Here is a 16,246-nt window from a genome sequence, read left to right on the forward strand (position 1 = left end):
CCTAAAGCTAAATGTGAAACTGCCAAAGTCCATAAATTGAGGTTAATATCAGAAAGAAAGCAGTCTTATCATTTTTTTCAACCTGCCATTGTGGATATTATACCTTTTCTTTTTTTTTTTTTTAGTCCATCTTCTTTCCTTTGGGAAAAAATCCAACCACTAACTTCCCATAATAAACTCAAAATTTCAATAAAAATTGTTTTCTGGGGCACCTGGGTGGCTCAGGGGGTTAAGCCTCTGCCTTCGGCTCAGGTCATGATCTTGGTTGGGGTCCTGGGATCGAGCCCCACATCGGGCTCTCTGCTCAGTGGGGAGCCTGCTTCCCTGCCTACTTGTGATATCTGTCTCTCTGTCAAATAAATAAATAAAATATTTTTTAAAAATTGTTTTCTAAAAAAAATACTTCTGAATTTCTGATAATAAACATGCAAAAAATGTAGGTAAAATTAGGTCTAATTTAAGTTTGTAATTTATAAATTCAGACATTAGGGCAGCTTGATTTTTCTTGGGTAGGAATCCTTGCCTCTCAGACATCTCCTAATTCTGCACATTGAAGCAGAAAGAACAATTTGAGAAGTAGAAGCTCTATTCGTTCATTTCCCTATTCAAGCTTGAGAAAGGCAGTTTTCCCTGGTTATATTCACTACAATGGTAAAAGTCAGCCAAGACTAATTACTGGGCAGGCATCAGGTGCCAGGTGAAAAGCAGATCAGTACCACCTCGTTTCAGGCATTCCAAATTTTAAGATGAAACCCATTATCAAAAACACAGATATTGTGAGGCACCTGGGTGGCTTAGCCAGTTAAGGTCTGACTCTTGATTTCAGCTCAGGCCATGATCTCAGGGTCATGGAATCAAGAATTGAGCCCCACTGTGGGCTCTGAACTCAACAAGGAGTCAGCTTGTCCCTTTTCTTCTCTCATTTCTGCCCTCCATCCCACAATCCTCTACCCCCGGGCTATTGTGCTTGCTCTCCCTCTCTCTCTCCCAAATAAGTAAATAAAATCTTAAAAAAAAAAAAAATCCACAGATTTTGTAAGAGACAAGGTAACATACAGAATGATCTTGAGAAATTATGACATATTTCTTTTTTAAAAAATGCTATGTTAAGCTACTTATATTGATGTAAAGTGCTATTTAAAAAATTTTCAGATGTGTAGTTTTAAAAAATACACAGATATCCAGGGATGCCTGGGTAGTTGGTTAAGTGTCTGCCTTCAGCCAGGTCATGTTCCCCAGTGTCCTGGGATCGAGTCCTGCTTCAGGTTCCCTGCTCAGTGGGAAGTCTGCTTCTCTCTCTCTCTCTCTCTCCCTCTCTCACCCTCCTCCCTGCTCATTCTCTCTCTCATTCTCTCACTCTCATGCTCTCTTTCTCTCAAATAAACAAAATCTTTAAAAAGAAATACAAAGATATCCAATAGCACCATTTGAATTCTGCCCATGTGAATTCATTACCTATTCAAAAGTTGAATATAAAAATGAGTTATTTTTACAGTAGATGAAATAAAGGTCTGTTTTTTATTGTTTCTAGAACAAGTAGATGTTTTAAGTTTGTAGATGATTTAAACATGTCTGTTTTTTATTGTTTCTAAAACAAGACAGAAACATATGGGCTCAACAATAATTTCTTCCTTTCAAGTTTCATTAAAGGATGATTAAATTTAACCCTATCCAGAATTTGAAATGCTAGCATTTTGCATTACAACAATTCAGAAAATTATAAGGCATTGGGCACTCCCTTTAGATCTCCTGTTACAAGTCATTAACCAAAACATCTGACCCTACAGACCACAATAAAAATAGAAATGTTATCTGAAATCAAACTGTTTGGGGGTGACATCAGGCTGAATGGGGATTTGAGTCTGTTTTTTTCCCCCCATCTGTAGTCAGAACCAGATGTTAGAGATTGAGATTAGGGGTGGGTAAGAAAACTTCCTCTTTTAAAACCCAAGAACTACCCTTTTTTTCCCTCCTTGCTGCTTGTTTTGAATGACATGAGTTTAAGCAAATGTGCAAGGTTTCAAATGAAAAATTTCAGCTTAAAGGTCAAACTCTCCTGTTAGTGAATGAATGTGTGTGAGGAGGTCAGGAATTTGGGGAGGCATTTATGGGTTGGTTTGTTTGGGGATGGAAGGGCATCACAGAGAAAACAGAAAGCTGATGAAGTTGGACTCCTCAGAAGAGTACCAGATAATGGTAGGGCAAAGCAGCAAGGAAGGACCGGACTCCTTTTAAAAGAAACATCAACACTTATAAAAAGAAGAAACAGTAAAAAATAAAAAGATCCCCAGGTGCTAACTTGTTGCTAACTTGTTGCTAATTTCTCAGAATCTAATACCATGTCTAGATTGAAAAATAAAATGTATAAAAATGACCGGAGTAATAATGATGGAAGGAAATGCAAGAAAGAATAGCAGTGGAAGAAAACAACACTTGATTAAGTATGGGAAAGAATAAAGAAAGAACAATAGAGAAAACAAAGGAAAAACACCAAGAGGGAATTCACAAAATAAATTAACAAAGGGTAGGGAAAAACAAGAATTTTAATGCAGAAGTTATTAAAAAAAAAAAAACTGGTAAGCATGGAAGTTACCTTCTGACAGTCCTTACATTTTTATTAACTACATATAATGGGCATAATTAGCAAACATTTATTAAATAGATAAGGCAGTAGTTGCATTCTCAAGTTTTAGTAACTCATATATACACACTAATCCCGACGACAATTAAAGTATTTGTATAAGAAGCAGAGAAACAAGAGCATTTCAGCATTTGATTTAGAAATAACATTTGGGCTATGTTATCTCTGGGTGGTAAGATTATACACGTGTGATTTTTACTTCTCTATTTCCAAATTTTCTATGCATATTCACACTATAATCCAGACAAAAATAAAACATACTTTTAAACATTCAGTTTTGAGGTATAAGGTGAACACAGACAGCATGAAAGAATGTTCTCTTAGCAACTGGGAGTTTATTATGTACCTTGAATAAGTGTCTAGATCAATTACCTACCTATATTCAACTGAGAATCGGGTTTGTAGGGCCTTTTTTTTTTTTTTTAAGTAGGCATCACACCCAATATGGGGCTTGAACTCATGACCCCAAGATCAAGAGTCATGTTCTCTAGGGACTGAGCCAGCCAGGCATTCCCAGGTGAGTACAGTCTTAAGGCTATTGTTATAACTGACAAACCTACTCCAAGGAAAACCTCCATCAAGACTCCAAAACAAACATCCACAGAAGCATTAAAATTAAAGAAAAAAAAAAGTATGGTGTACTGAAATACCTCAGAATTTGAACCTATTATCTATCTGTACCCATTTCTGTTACAGATCCAGTTTTTTGCTTTTGTGTGTGTGTTTTTTTTTAACAAATAAGGTCCCCAAAGACCCTTTTTTCTACAGAAGCAGGAACAGAACATTTCTCCATGATAAAAAGAGCAAGATGTGAATAAATCACCTCAAAGGGAATTCTTTTAAAAAGTCCCTTTTGTTTTCAAAGGATATATATCTTGCACCTTTAGGCCATTAATATTCTACAAAGAATAAATAAGTTGTAATCCATCAACAAATACTTACTGAATAAATTACATAGCAGCAACACATTCCTTCCATACTTGTATGCATGCAACTTTGCAATGTGAGTGCCCCCTCCATCAAGAGGTGGAAACTCATGCTCTACTGCTTTAAGCAAGGCTTGGTCATGTGACTGGTTTCATCCATGAGCCATTATTTTTTTTTTAAATATTTTATTTGTTTATTTGACAGAGAGAGAGGTCACAAGTAGGCAGAGAGAGGGAGAGAGGAAAGCAGGCTCCCTGCTGAACAGAGAGCCCGATGCGGGGCTTGATCCCAGGACCCTGGGATCATGACCTGAGCCGAAGGCAGGCTTTAAACCACTGAGCCACGCAGGCGCCCCCATCCATGAGCCATTATTAAATGCAACAGAAGCAGAGGCTTATAGAGCCCTTGTGCATTGATGGGTCCCTTCCACTGCTGCTGAGAACCATTAAGCAATCTTGTGAACATGCTCTCACTATCCTCCTTAAGGATGAAACACATGGAGAGAAGCTCCAGCCACCCAGGTGAGGCCCCAGACACACACTCTCATGTTCATGAAGGTGCTAGGCTAAAGTTAACAGAAAGACAAGTGTAATGAGTAAAGCAAAGTTCAGGTGTTGCAGGGGCTAGAGGTACTCCTAGAGAAAGCCTTGTTTGTGTTTTAGGGAATTAATTAGATACGGGCTGAAGGATAAAAACTGCCTTACACCTTCCCTCTGCCCTAAGAGTACCAAATACACAATATTTGCCAAACAAATGAGACTATATAGTCAGCCTATAACATTTTCTCAACATTTCTCCTTTTCTGACATTCTGAATATTGTAATTCTAAACCACTGCTCTAATTTCTACCTTTGCTTTTAATGTTATTGAAAGAGTACGCTTTGTAATATACATTGTAGTTGTAACTCCAAACCATATAGGCCTGGGTAACCTTCTCCTAGAGAATGACCCAAGTTATAAACATAAGCATTATAATTTCTGCTACAGAAATAATGGCATGAGGCTAACCTGGCTTAACACATTTCACTTTGGTTATCTCTGTCTAATTTGCTTCCAGATAATGTGCGTAAGTTCTAGAATACTTCAAAGCTCCAAATTTCTCTTATGTCATAACTGAGATAATGATTCAATCTTGGCAATGAACTTTCACCTTTTCAGTGTTAAAACAGAGAAATATTTGTCATCTTCTGGACTCAAGCACCTAAGGAACATAATTTTGGGGGTACTTATGACATGCCCAAACCTCCACTTTCATAAAAATATGTGATGTCCTGGTAATAACACTGGGCTACAAATCAAAAAATTAGAATTCTAGTTCTGCTCTATGAATCTTGGACAAGTCATATAATAATCTCTTTGGTCTGGGTCTCAGGTCCCTCATCTGAAAAAAAAAAAAAAATTGGTGACCAGGGGTTCTCAATTTCGCCTTTATGTTAAATCACAGGGGAAGCCTACAAAATCCCCATGCCCAGGCAATATCCTAGAACTATGAAAACTTCTGGGGGATGGGACCCAAGTTCCAGAGTTGCTTAAGCTCCCCAAAGTGATTCCAATGTGCAGCCAAGGTTGAAAAACCACTGAGTAAAAAGATCTCCTGGTACCTTCCAACACTCAAGAGTTCCAATGGTGGGCTGCACATCAGAATCACTTGAGGAGTATGTACAGCCCATAGTTTCCAAGACCCACTCCAGCTCACGTCAATAGGACCCTCAGAAGATCAAGGTCCTGGTGCTGCTTTTAACACTCTCCAAGTAATTCTGATACAGCACCATGATTGGGGATCACTATTAAGATTCACATTTATTTTACAGAAAAACTAACTTTAGAATTCTTGAAATGGCCAGCACTTAACTGGTTACAATGAGTTTGTTGACAAAAACCTGGAATTACAAATTTCTTTTTTTAAGACTTTATTAAAAAAAATATTTATTTATTTATTTGACAGAGATCATGAGTAGACAGAGAGGTAGGTGGGGTGGGGGGGCAGGCTCCCTGCTGAGCAAAGAGCCTGATGTGGGGCTTGATCCCAGGATTCTGAGATCAGGACTTGAGTCAAAGGCAGAGGCTTAAACCACTGAGCCACCAGGCACCCCAAGGAATTACAAATTTCTAAGAAAACAAAATATGTATAAAACCACTACCCCAATCCAAAACTGTGAGCCAAGTAATATATATCCCAGGGATACCTACTGATAATTTTTCAATAAATCCCTAACATGGCCTGGTTTACTGGGCAATTACATTTACAGAATTGATATAGAGGAAAAATAGAACAAGTATAAAGACACAACCTGGGTTTTAGCAAACAATTACACAAATCAAATTCAGTAAATAAGCATAAAAACAAGTTGTGAAAGACAGTCAAATGCATACTTCATTAAAAAAGAACGATAACCCATTTGACTTATTTAACCACTTGAAAAGAGAGCAAAATACTACTTCAGCATATTAAAAAAAAGAAGAATCCTGCAAAGGGATTTAAAACACTTACAGTTTTTGAATGTTTGACTAATGAGTTTTCATTAAAAAAATTTTTTTATTCATGACTTGAGTAGGTTGAAAGCCAAAGTTTAGAGAGGATTTACCCTCTCTCTGCCACTGAAATATTGGCTTAGTAATAAAAATAATCTTTAAAGCACCCAGGAAAATAACATAAAAAGCAGCAGCAGCCATTATTAACACATAAATGGTCTATAACTTTAATAGCTTGCAAACCCAGGTACAGGAGACTAAAATGATACTTAATTACAGTGTTAAATACCATACTTATAAAAGTGGAAATAGATAGTATTTTTAATGAGCAAGCATATCATATTTTTAATATTTCAATTTATTATAGACTATTTAAAATATGTTTTGCTACTTAAAGGATAATGAACTCAAAGGTTAAAATGAGTAATCTAACAAATGGCTAGTCCAATTAGTCATTTAGCCTTTTAAGTAAGCATTAAGCATTAAGACAGGTCTGAACAATTTTAATTTTCATTTTATAAAGAACTTTGTTGTGCTTAACCACATCACTGAATTCATTTACATGAAATGGCCTTCTTCCTTCATTCTGTATGGTACCATGAAGAGTGAGGGGACTTCCTAAAACAGGTTGGGCCTGGGCCCACCACCATCTTGAAGGCGCCCCTCCAATTTGTCATCTTTGTTGGTATTGCTTGGGCATGGGCAAGATCCTCTCAGCTCACAACAACAACAAAAAGCTTGTTAAAACTCCTAAGAGTAAAAATTAGGAATAATGGGACTTCCTCAAAAACATGCTTCAGAAATGAGGACAAGCTCAGGAGTCTACCTCTGTCAGGGGGTCACTTTGACCCATAGCCTAGGACACAATCCAGGATCCCAGGGATGTTTAGAGAAAAATGAGGAGGTTGCCTGGCTTGTAAGAGGGAGTTGAAACTGCTTTCTTCAAATACATAAAGAAAATATACATAATTAAATCAGAGGTGATAAAGGATATCAATTTGCCAAAAATAATTAGCTGAATCATATTAACAATCTTCAGGATAATCCTGTAAGCAAGCCACTAATGGGACATAAAGGGAAAATACCTGACGGAGAAATTCACACGCCCCCACACCCACGTTGTGCTGGATGGCAGATCCCTGTCCTTCATTACTTGATCCCTGCCTCCAGCCTCATTCCTTACTACACCCTACACACATACAACTGGCAGCTCCCTAAACAAGTCGTTCTGTTTCGGGCATCAGTGCCCCTTCTCACAGTCAGTCGTCTCTAGCTGGAACAGTTCCCACTTGGCTTCGTAGCCTCCTGAATTCCTCCTTAGTCCTATGCCAAAGTATTTGTGTGTCTATGTACAAAGTTTATGGGAAAAAGAAGCCATAGGTCTCTACTACATTCTTAAAGGTGTCTGTGAACCAAGAGGTTAGGAACCAGTGCCCTCCCGAGTTGCCAATTAAAAACTGAGTTGGAACTGCCATACAACATGTGTGCCAAACGCCGAATTACTGTCCCAGATGCCAACGCTCACTCCCAAGGCAGGTCCCACACAGTTTCCAAAGAACTCCCCAGCCAGGACCAAAAGATGAAAAAAATATTCAAATCCCAAGAGAGTCTACCCCTAAAAAAATCATTCACTTGCCCATATGTTTTAGGAGAGAAAGTCAGAAAAGAGGAAGATGTTTTGCCGACTAGCTATAGACACACCGTCAATCTATACTCCAGGATGTAACTAGCTCTGCTGAAGCAGCCCAGATACTTAATAGTACCAGCGGATTCTACTGTTAAATTAATTGTCCTTGAAAGCATTTAGAAGACACTGAAATTTTCCATATATTATACATGGTATTTATATTTGTTTTAGAAGACACTGAATAATGAGGAAATTTTTTTAAGACATTAGCAAGAGGATTAACTTATGATCAAAGAGGTTAGTATTTTCTTGGAATTTATAAATATATTTGTATGGATTTTAACCTAGTTATCGATTTCACCAATTTTCTAAAAGTAGGACAACTCTTCGACATAGATACTGAGGCGGCTAACATTTAAACCTGCAGTGTTGATGAAAATTAGAGAAATCAGTGAAGTCTTCATACCCGCCAATGCTAGCAAGCACTCCCTTATAAATAGCTCTCATGCATAGTCATGCTATGTACAAATTTTGGTTATGGAAAGATATTCACTGAGCAAGCAATTCCAGGTAATTTACTAGTTGTGATTATTGTAATGTGTAATTTTTAGTTGCGATAATTACCCAAAAGATTTAGAATACACAATTTGTGGAATAATTATGGAACCTCTGTTTATTTCTTTAGGCTCAGTATTTGAGGAGAGAGCCTGAATTTATGAGGTCTGAGATTAATCCCTCAAGCCCCTACTGAGTTACCTTTGTATGGTGGTTTGTATGGCTCTGATTCCCCACTGTAACTGCCACTCATTATTAAATCCATCTCCTTTCAAAGTGTCAAGGGTACCATTAAAGACATTCAGAGTTTATTTTGTATGTGAACTACTTCCTCCCCATTCTCAAAGCTCAGTAAGAAGGAGCCCACCTCAAAGCATTCTATGCACAACTTCCACCTTCCTTGAACTGAAAGTCGGGGTGAGGCATAGTGGAGTTGTGTAGGTTGTATAGCTCAACTGCCCTCTCAGCCGTGTCCCAGAATCCTTTCCAGGGCTACTTTCAGTTATTTGTTCTATTATTCTCATGAGTAGAGGGTGTGGGGGAAGCAGTTCATGCTTAGCAGAAAATCAAATTAAAATAATCTGGAAATTGATTAATATGACAAAGTCAATAAAGCTGTGTATATATTCTTCTAGATAATGGAATAAACTTAAATTCATGTTATATCCCTTGAAGTGGCTACTTATTTTTTCATTATGCTCATTCTTGTTAAGTTACATTTCCCCCTCAAAAAATGTACTGCTGGCTTTTTTAAAAATATTTGAAACTAGGAACAGTTACTGGAAGTAGCATGACATTCAATTACAGGAGTGCTTTTTAGGTTAATGCTGAAAGGAAGTTTCTTCCATTCGGCCAAGAACCCGTGTTTTTTTCGCTCCAAGCTACAACTTTATTCCAAGAAATCAGCAGTTTTCACTTAGCTCTCTGCATACTTAAACTCCATAATGCCAACATTTTTAGTATGTATAAATTGTAGACAACGTAAAAAAAAAAAAAAAAAAAAAAAAAAAGACTTCCCAAACCTGCACTGTCCTCTACAAGCAGTCATTAGGCATATGTGCCGTTCAGCATGTCAAACGTGGTTAGTCTAAACTGAGATCTGCCGCAAGTATAGAGACATACTGGGATCTCAAAGACTTACTGTGAAAAAAAGTAAAGTATTAAGAATTTGTAATATTGGTAACATGTTGAAATGATGATATTTTAGGCTACATAGAATGTTATTAAAATTAATTTCATCTACATCTTTTTACTTTTTTGACAGTCACTAGATAATTTAAAATTATGTGTGCCCCGTGTTAGATTTCTGTTGGACACAGTTGCCCTTTGAGGTTATCTGCTCCTACTTTATATTCTATCTATTGCTTTGTTTCTGCTTTTCTTTAGGTTTTGTGTCCTCTTTAAGGATGCCTGAATCCACGGAGATATTCCCATAGAGTAGCTGTTCCTCTAACCTCACTCCACAGTGAGAGAACATCCCATCTCTTGTACCTTTCACTACCAGCTATCTCAAAAAATAAGCAACACTATATTCCTCAGTTTCTTTTCCTCCTTGCACAATAAATTCCACATCTACCAGCAGAATAGTTGTTCTTCAGAGGTCAGACCCTCAGTATCTCTCATCCAAACAATAGCCATGAGCACTTATCAGTACCCCTACCTCCAGTCTATCCCCAGGACTTTCCTACTCCTTCATGATCAACCTTCTAAAGCGCAAGTTAAATGACTTCATTCACTTCCTGAAATAAATATCAATGGTACCCTAATTTTAATAACGTTCATGTTTCTGAGCATCACATTTATTCTCTCCAGCCTGAACTGATAATCCCAGCCACACTTTTTCATTATCTCTCTTCTAAAATATCTTGACTCAACTCCTTGTACTATTACCTGGAGCTCCCTGGCATGTCAAGTGCACTCAGAAGCCTTTCTTTTTACATGTGCTAAGGCTTCACACTGTAAGACTCTTCCTGCCAGTGGCCACTATCCAAATACCACTCCACCGCATAGCGAACCTATTTCCAGTCCCCAAGCTGCAGGTAACTGCTCTGCTCTCTGAAGCCCCCAGACCACTTTGCCCATATCAATAATGTAGCATTTATATTTTTTCTTCCCTTGAATTATATTCACATATCTGTCTCCTCTGCTAGGATTCCTTTCAGAAAGAAAGAAAGAAAGAAAGAAAGAAAGAAAGAAAGAAAGAAAGAAAGAAAGAAAGAAAGAAAGAAAGAAAAGAAAATTTTAAAAAGGAGGAATAGAGGGAAGGGAAAAGGGGAATAAGAAAAGAAGAGGAAAAAAAGGATCTGAAGGATAGGAAGCGTGTCATGTTAACCACAATGCACCACAGTATCTATTCTCATAATCTGCACAAAGCAGGGACACGATAGGAAAAATGTCTACTACATACATAACAGTATCAACGAAATTTGTCCTGGTTTTAAAAAGTCAGAAATTCAAAGAGATTTTTAATTGTCACTTTGTGTGGCATTACATGTAACATGTGCTGAGTTAATGAATACATGGATTAGCTTCTTACACCCAGACACCTTGTGCCTGGAAAAGTCTCAACAAACATAACCACACAAAATTTAAGGACAATGGCACACCGGCCTCCAAGCTGCCTATATTCTCAAATATTCACCAAACTCTACTTCAAAGCAAAAGTAGAACCTTTTATTTGTTCATATTTCTAATGAAATGACTTTAAAACTTTCTCAAAAAAAAAAAAAAAAGGCAGAGATAGTAACTATGAGATCCCTATCTGTTATCAGCAAGAGGATACTCTTTTTAAAGGTCACAAAGATATGGTGAGCCTTAACCCCTCGCTAAGCTTTGCCAAATAGAGGGCTGAAAAGCCACTCAAAGAAAATAGATGTGCCACAGGAAACAGCACGTTATACCGCATTATTTTTAAGTTAAAAATTAATGAGTAGAAATTTCCAAAAAAGAGCTATAGAAAAAAAAGGAAAACTGTTAAAATATAGATCAATAATATAGAAATGTTTAGAAACTAATTTTTAATTCAACCAAAGCAAAGAAACTTAAATGGGGCCAATTCTAGCTTCTAGCTATGGATTTGTGTAAAACATTCATTGTTGCTTCCAAAAATTTAAAAAAAAAAAAAATTAAAGCAACTCATTTTCATTACAAACCTAAAAATGGAACCACAGATATTACTAGGCTACTGTTGCTGAGCTATTCACAGACACAAATCAAGATTTTCTTAGGCTTACTCACTGTCTAACTCCGGCAATGAGATAGTTTTGATTAATAGAAATACCATGTTAAATACTTAAGTCCATTAGTACTTTGAATAGTAGACCATACATATAACTATTAGAATATCATTATACAAAGGGAAACTAACCTTTCTAAGTAAATTTCTAGTATACATTCAAATTTCACTGAAATAAATTTTACCACATAAAATTTTACATAAAGACTAATTACTTACTTTCCTAATGAGTCTACTTTTCATCAAAAAAATCACAAGAGATATATCTTTCATTCTCAGCAGTTTAATTACTGTACTCTCTAGCAATGTAATTTTGTAAAGAATCCTGAGAATTTACTATGTGTCCAGTATGCATTTTAATAGTTCATTTTATAGTAATTTTATTTGTGAAATAATACCATAATATTCAGAAAAACACAAAGGAAAAATATATATAAGTATAACATATAAAACTATATAATGATATGTGTGTGTGTATGTGTATATATATATATATGTATATATATATATATATATATATATATACCTAAGAATAATAAAAACTTACAACCAAAATTTAAAAACTCTTTTGTTTTAAAAAAGAAAGCAAAACAAACAAAAAAAAACAAAGATCAGGCTGTTAGTGCAAAGATCATTCAGAATTACTGTTTTTGAAGTAAGAGATGGAAGGAACTTCTAGAGATTCTGTGGTACAACTCCATGAATATACAAATAAGTAAAAAGGCCCAAAAAACTTGCCTCACACAAGTTGGAAGCAGAACCAGGGCTGGCATCAGAATCTCAAGATACTTCATTCAATAATCATTCATTGTACTATCACTGTGAGTTTAATAAATGCATATTTGTTTTATGTAGTAAAATCAGAAAACCAGCCACCAAGAAAGAACTTGTGATGACAAAACTTTTCCCCAAAGATATTGCTGATCCTTTGTCTGTTTGGCCAGCTTGGTTATTTAGGTTTTAGTACTAACATAATCTACTGAGCTTTCTAAAACCATAGGAAAAGGATTTTGCATGTAAGTTTAAAAAGAAAAAAAAAAAAAGTTTCTCATCCTTCTATATAGCATTAATCAATTTTTCCTCTAAAACGGTATCTTGTTAAAATGCTAAAGAATTATATAAAAAAATTTTTTTTAAGATTTTATTTATTTATTTGAGAGACAGAGATCACAAGTAGGCAGAGAAGCAGGCAAAGAGACAGGAGGAAGCAGGCTCCCTGCTGAGCAGAGAGCCTGATGAGATGCGGGCTCTATCCTAGGACCCTGAGATCATGACCTGAGCAGAAGGCAAACAAAAGCTTACCCACTGAGCCACGCAGGTGCCCCTAAAAAATTTATTTTAAACATTCTTGGCATAACATTAAAGCTGTAAGACTAAATTACTAATTTTATTATCACCACCTCAACCTTAAGTTATGCTCAATCCATGTCCCATATTCCACTGTAATACTTGTTTCTCTAAGGATCTATGTGTGCATTTGTTTTACAATCTTTTTAAGTGGAAAATTGTTCAAGCAGTTATTCATTCACCAGAGATCCTATTAAGGCCAACCCTGTGTTTTCATAATACAAACCTTATACCAGTTTCATGCTGTATCATAGACTTTCTTGTGTTGTTGTAGTGTATTTAACCAAATATACTCTTGGGTTTTTGAAGGCAGGAGACATAATTCCCATTTCTTTTGCTTTGCTCTAAATGCTTTGTACAGAGTATGTAATAACTTAGTGAAAAATAACAGAATATATGACTTAGATCTCACTCTTGAAGACACCAGCAATAACATACATTCAAGGTAAAGTACTTGAAACATGAAAATAGCAGTAGTAGACATTATTCATTATCAATATTTCTAAAAATTAAGTTACTTATTTGGCTTGTTTTATTTTGTTTAGAGAAACTAGTATCTATTGATGTGAATACTCTCATATGGCAATTTTTTAAAACTTTTTAAATTTAATTTAAAAAAAATTTTTTATAAACATATAATGTATTTTTATCCCCAGGGGTACAGGTCTGTGAATCGCCAGGTTTACACATTTCACAGCACTCACCAAAGCACATACCCTCCCCAATGTCCATAACCCCATCATATGCCAATTTAAAAAATCATTTTAGGACAAATTCATGACTATGTTATATCCAAAAACTAGGAGTACTGAAAGTAAGTTAAGAAAAATTCCTGAAACTAAATAATAGCTACAATTTAATTGTAGCCTTTAAATTCTAAGATTGGAATCAATGCTTTGCCAACCTCTTACATAAAAGCACAAAGTAACCCAAAATTTAAGCAGATTCATTCATTCCTTCTTTGACTTATCAAATATTGAGTCCAGCTATCTAACAAGCACAAGTCTGGCCAATAGTGATACAGGAGTGAATGTACAGAAAAATGCTCGGATAAACAAATGAATGGAAAATCAGATGAAAATACACAAATGTACAGATCAAACAAATTTTGAAAAAGAAAACTTTGGTTTCATTAAAGTCTACTTTGTTATAATAAAATCAGAGGTAGTTAAAAGCAAAACTATATAAGCGACACACTGCATCTAAGAAAAGCTGAGGAAAAAATACACTCAACATTTGAATTTAATCATAGGAGATTATTAATATAGTCCAACTGAATGATACCAGTGAATGATCATTACTTGAAAATTGTGTCATTAATCATAAGACTGCTATGTGAAGTTTGAAAAGTTGATGGGAGATTAATAGGACACCATACAAGCAACTCAGCATGATGTGTCTGTCACATAAACTTTGGTCAGCCTATAAGTCATACCTTCATATTTTTCTTATTTTTAAGCATGCACATTGTCAAGATTAACAAGCAAAAGAATAATTTAAGGCAAAACTATGCAGACACTAAAAAAGATCAGTGGTTGCTAGGATGCTGGGGGAGGGGAAAATGAGCAGACAGAGAACAGAAGTTTTTAGGACAGTGAAAATACTCTGCATGATACCAGAATAATAAATATATGTCATGCATTTGTCCAAATTCATAAGATATACAACACTGAGAGTGAACCCTAATGTTCACTCTCTGCGTCCCTAACTATGGAATGCAGGTGATAAAATGTGTCAATGCAGGTTATTAATTATAACAAAGGTGCCACTTTGATGGAGGACGGTGGGAATGGGGAAAGCTATGTATGAGTGAGGGCAGGTAGTATATGGGAAATCTCTGTAGTTCACCCTCAATTTTGCTGTGAACCTAAACCTAAAAACGTATAGTTTATTTAAAAACAAACAAACAAACAAAACAACCTTATCACTGTCTTATTTTTTTTTAATTCCAACATACCTAATAAAAAGCATGTTTTATGTTCACTTTTGTTTATGGTGATTAGCGTCATAAAATCAAGGACTGGGAGACAGGAATGTGTACAAATCCCAAGCAGACCAAGCAAACTGCCAAACACTGTTCTTATTTTCCTTTCCAAATCCTGGTTAGCTGCTTTCTCAAACAGATGAGAGCTCAGATGGGGCAAAGGTCAGACTCTGTTTAATGATATGTAGCAAGACAATAAAGCAGTGGTAAACTACACATGTGGTTTTAATGTCCCATTATCATCTACTGAAATGAAGAAATTTAGTAAAAAATGAAGATGGGACATTTACAGAGAGTCAGCACTCTCTAAGTACAGCTAGCATCACAAAAATAACAAGTCTAAATTTCCTAAAGAAATATGTCTGTAGATATTAAAAGAAAAAAAAAGGCAAGAAAATTTGAAACTCTCCACTGACTTCAAGGAGAGGAATATAAGCTAATGATCTATCAAATACACAAAGCGTATACCCATGAACATGTTTTCAGCCTAGCTAGGAGCTCTACAAATTAAGTGAAACTGGTTTTGTTATGGATTTATGCCCATTTAAAATCAATGACCACCTGGAAATGGTGCAATTCAAAGACATTTCCTACTGGGAATGTTTTCCCTAATTTTTTTTTTTTTTAAGATTTTATTTATTTGACAGACAGAGATCACAAATAGGCAGAAAGGCAGGCAGATAGAGAGTGAGAGAAGGAAGCAGGCTCCCTGCTGAGCAGAGAGCCCGATGTGGGACTCGATCCCAGGACCCTGAGATCATGACCTGAGCCGAAGGCAGCGGCTTAACCCACTGAGCCACCCAGGCGCCCCCTAATTTTTATTAAATGAAATTAATGATATAGTCTACATTTTTTATTTTATTTGATTCAAGATTCTCTATTTCATTACTAGAAGTTTCTCAGCTCAAAATCTTTTAAAAAATTCTTGTAAAAAATTGAAACATTCAATTAAGATATCCAGAATTACTTTTTGCGAATCAAATTTATTTGAAGAGGTTTAATATTTTTATTTTAAATTCATAAGAACAGCATATTTAAAAAGACAAATTAGATTCCATAGATAGCCTATCCTAGTGAATTACAAAAGCAAACTAGGCATAACGTGAACTTAGGAGAGAAATAGCTAATCCTGGTAATATTTTATCCCAAAATCTCAAAATTAAAAATCCAAGGAAGTAAAAAAAAAAAAAAAAATCCAAGGAAGTATAAATGCTGTACTCGTCATGTTAAATGCTAGAAAACTTAATGACCCTAACCAAAGACCTTCCACAGTTTGAGAAAATACTCCATAATCATGAACCATTTTTTCTACAATCATAAAATGAAAACAAGATTAAATAGAATGACTTGCAACACAGGGAGAAATCTGATGATCAGATTCGAACACCAAATCAAACTCTTAGGTTATTTTCTTCATACTTCTTGTTAGGCATAAAAGCCTGCTACTTCCCAGAAATA

General features: G+C 35.7%; 1 protein-coding gene and 1 long non-coding RNA gene across 6 annotated transcripts in view; both read right to left on the reverse strand.

The window, feature by feature from the left end:
* CBLB (Cbl proto-oncogene B) overlaps positions 1–16,246 on the reverse strand; it is a 222,142-nt gene that overhangs the window by 150,452 nt on the left and 55,444 nt on the right. The gene's annotated exons all lie outside the window — the stretch shown is intronic.
* Positions 105–9,232, reverse strand: LOC309847111. Its single transcript, XR_014302322.1, has 2 exons — positions 5,644–9,232; positions 105–237 (listed from the first exon to the last, which is right to left on the reverse strand). It is a non-coding gene; the product is annotated as an uncharacterized lncRNA (long non-coding RNA).

The sequence above is a fragment of the Mustela nivalis genome (genome assembly GCF_964662115.1).
Source record: "Mustela nivalis genome assembly, chromosome: 1".
In the NCBI taxonomy this organism is placed as follows: domain Eukaryota; kingdom Metazoa; phylum Chordata; class Mammalia; order Carnivora; family Mustelidae; genus Mustela; species Mustela nivalis.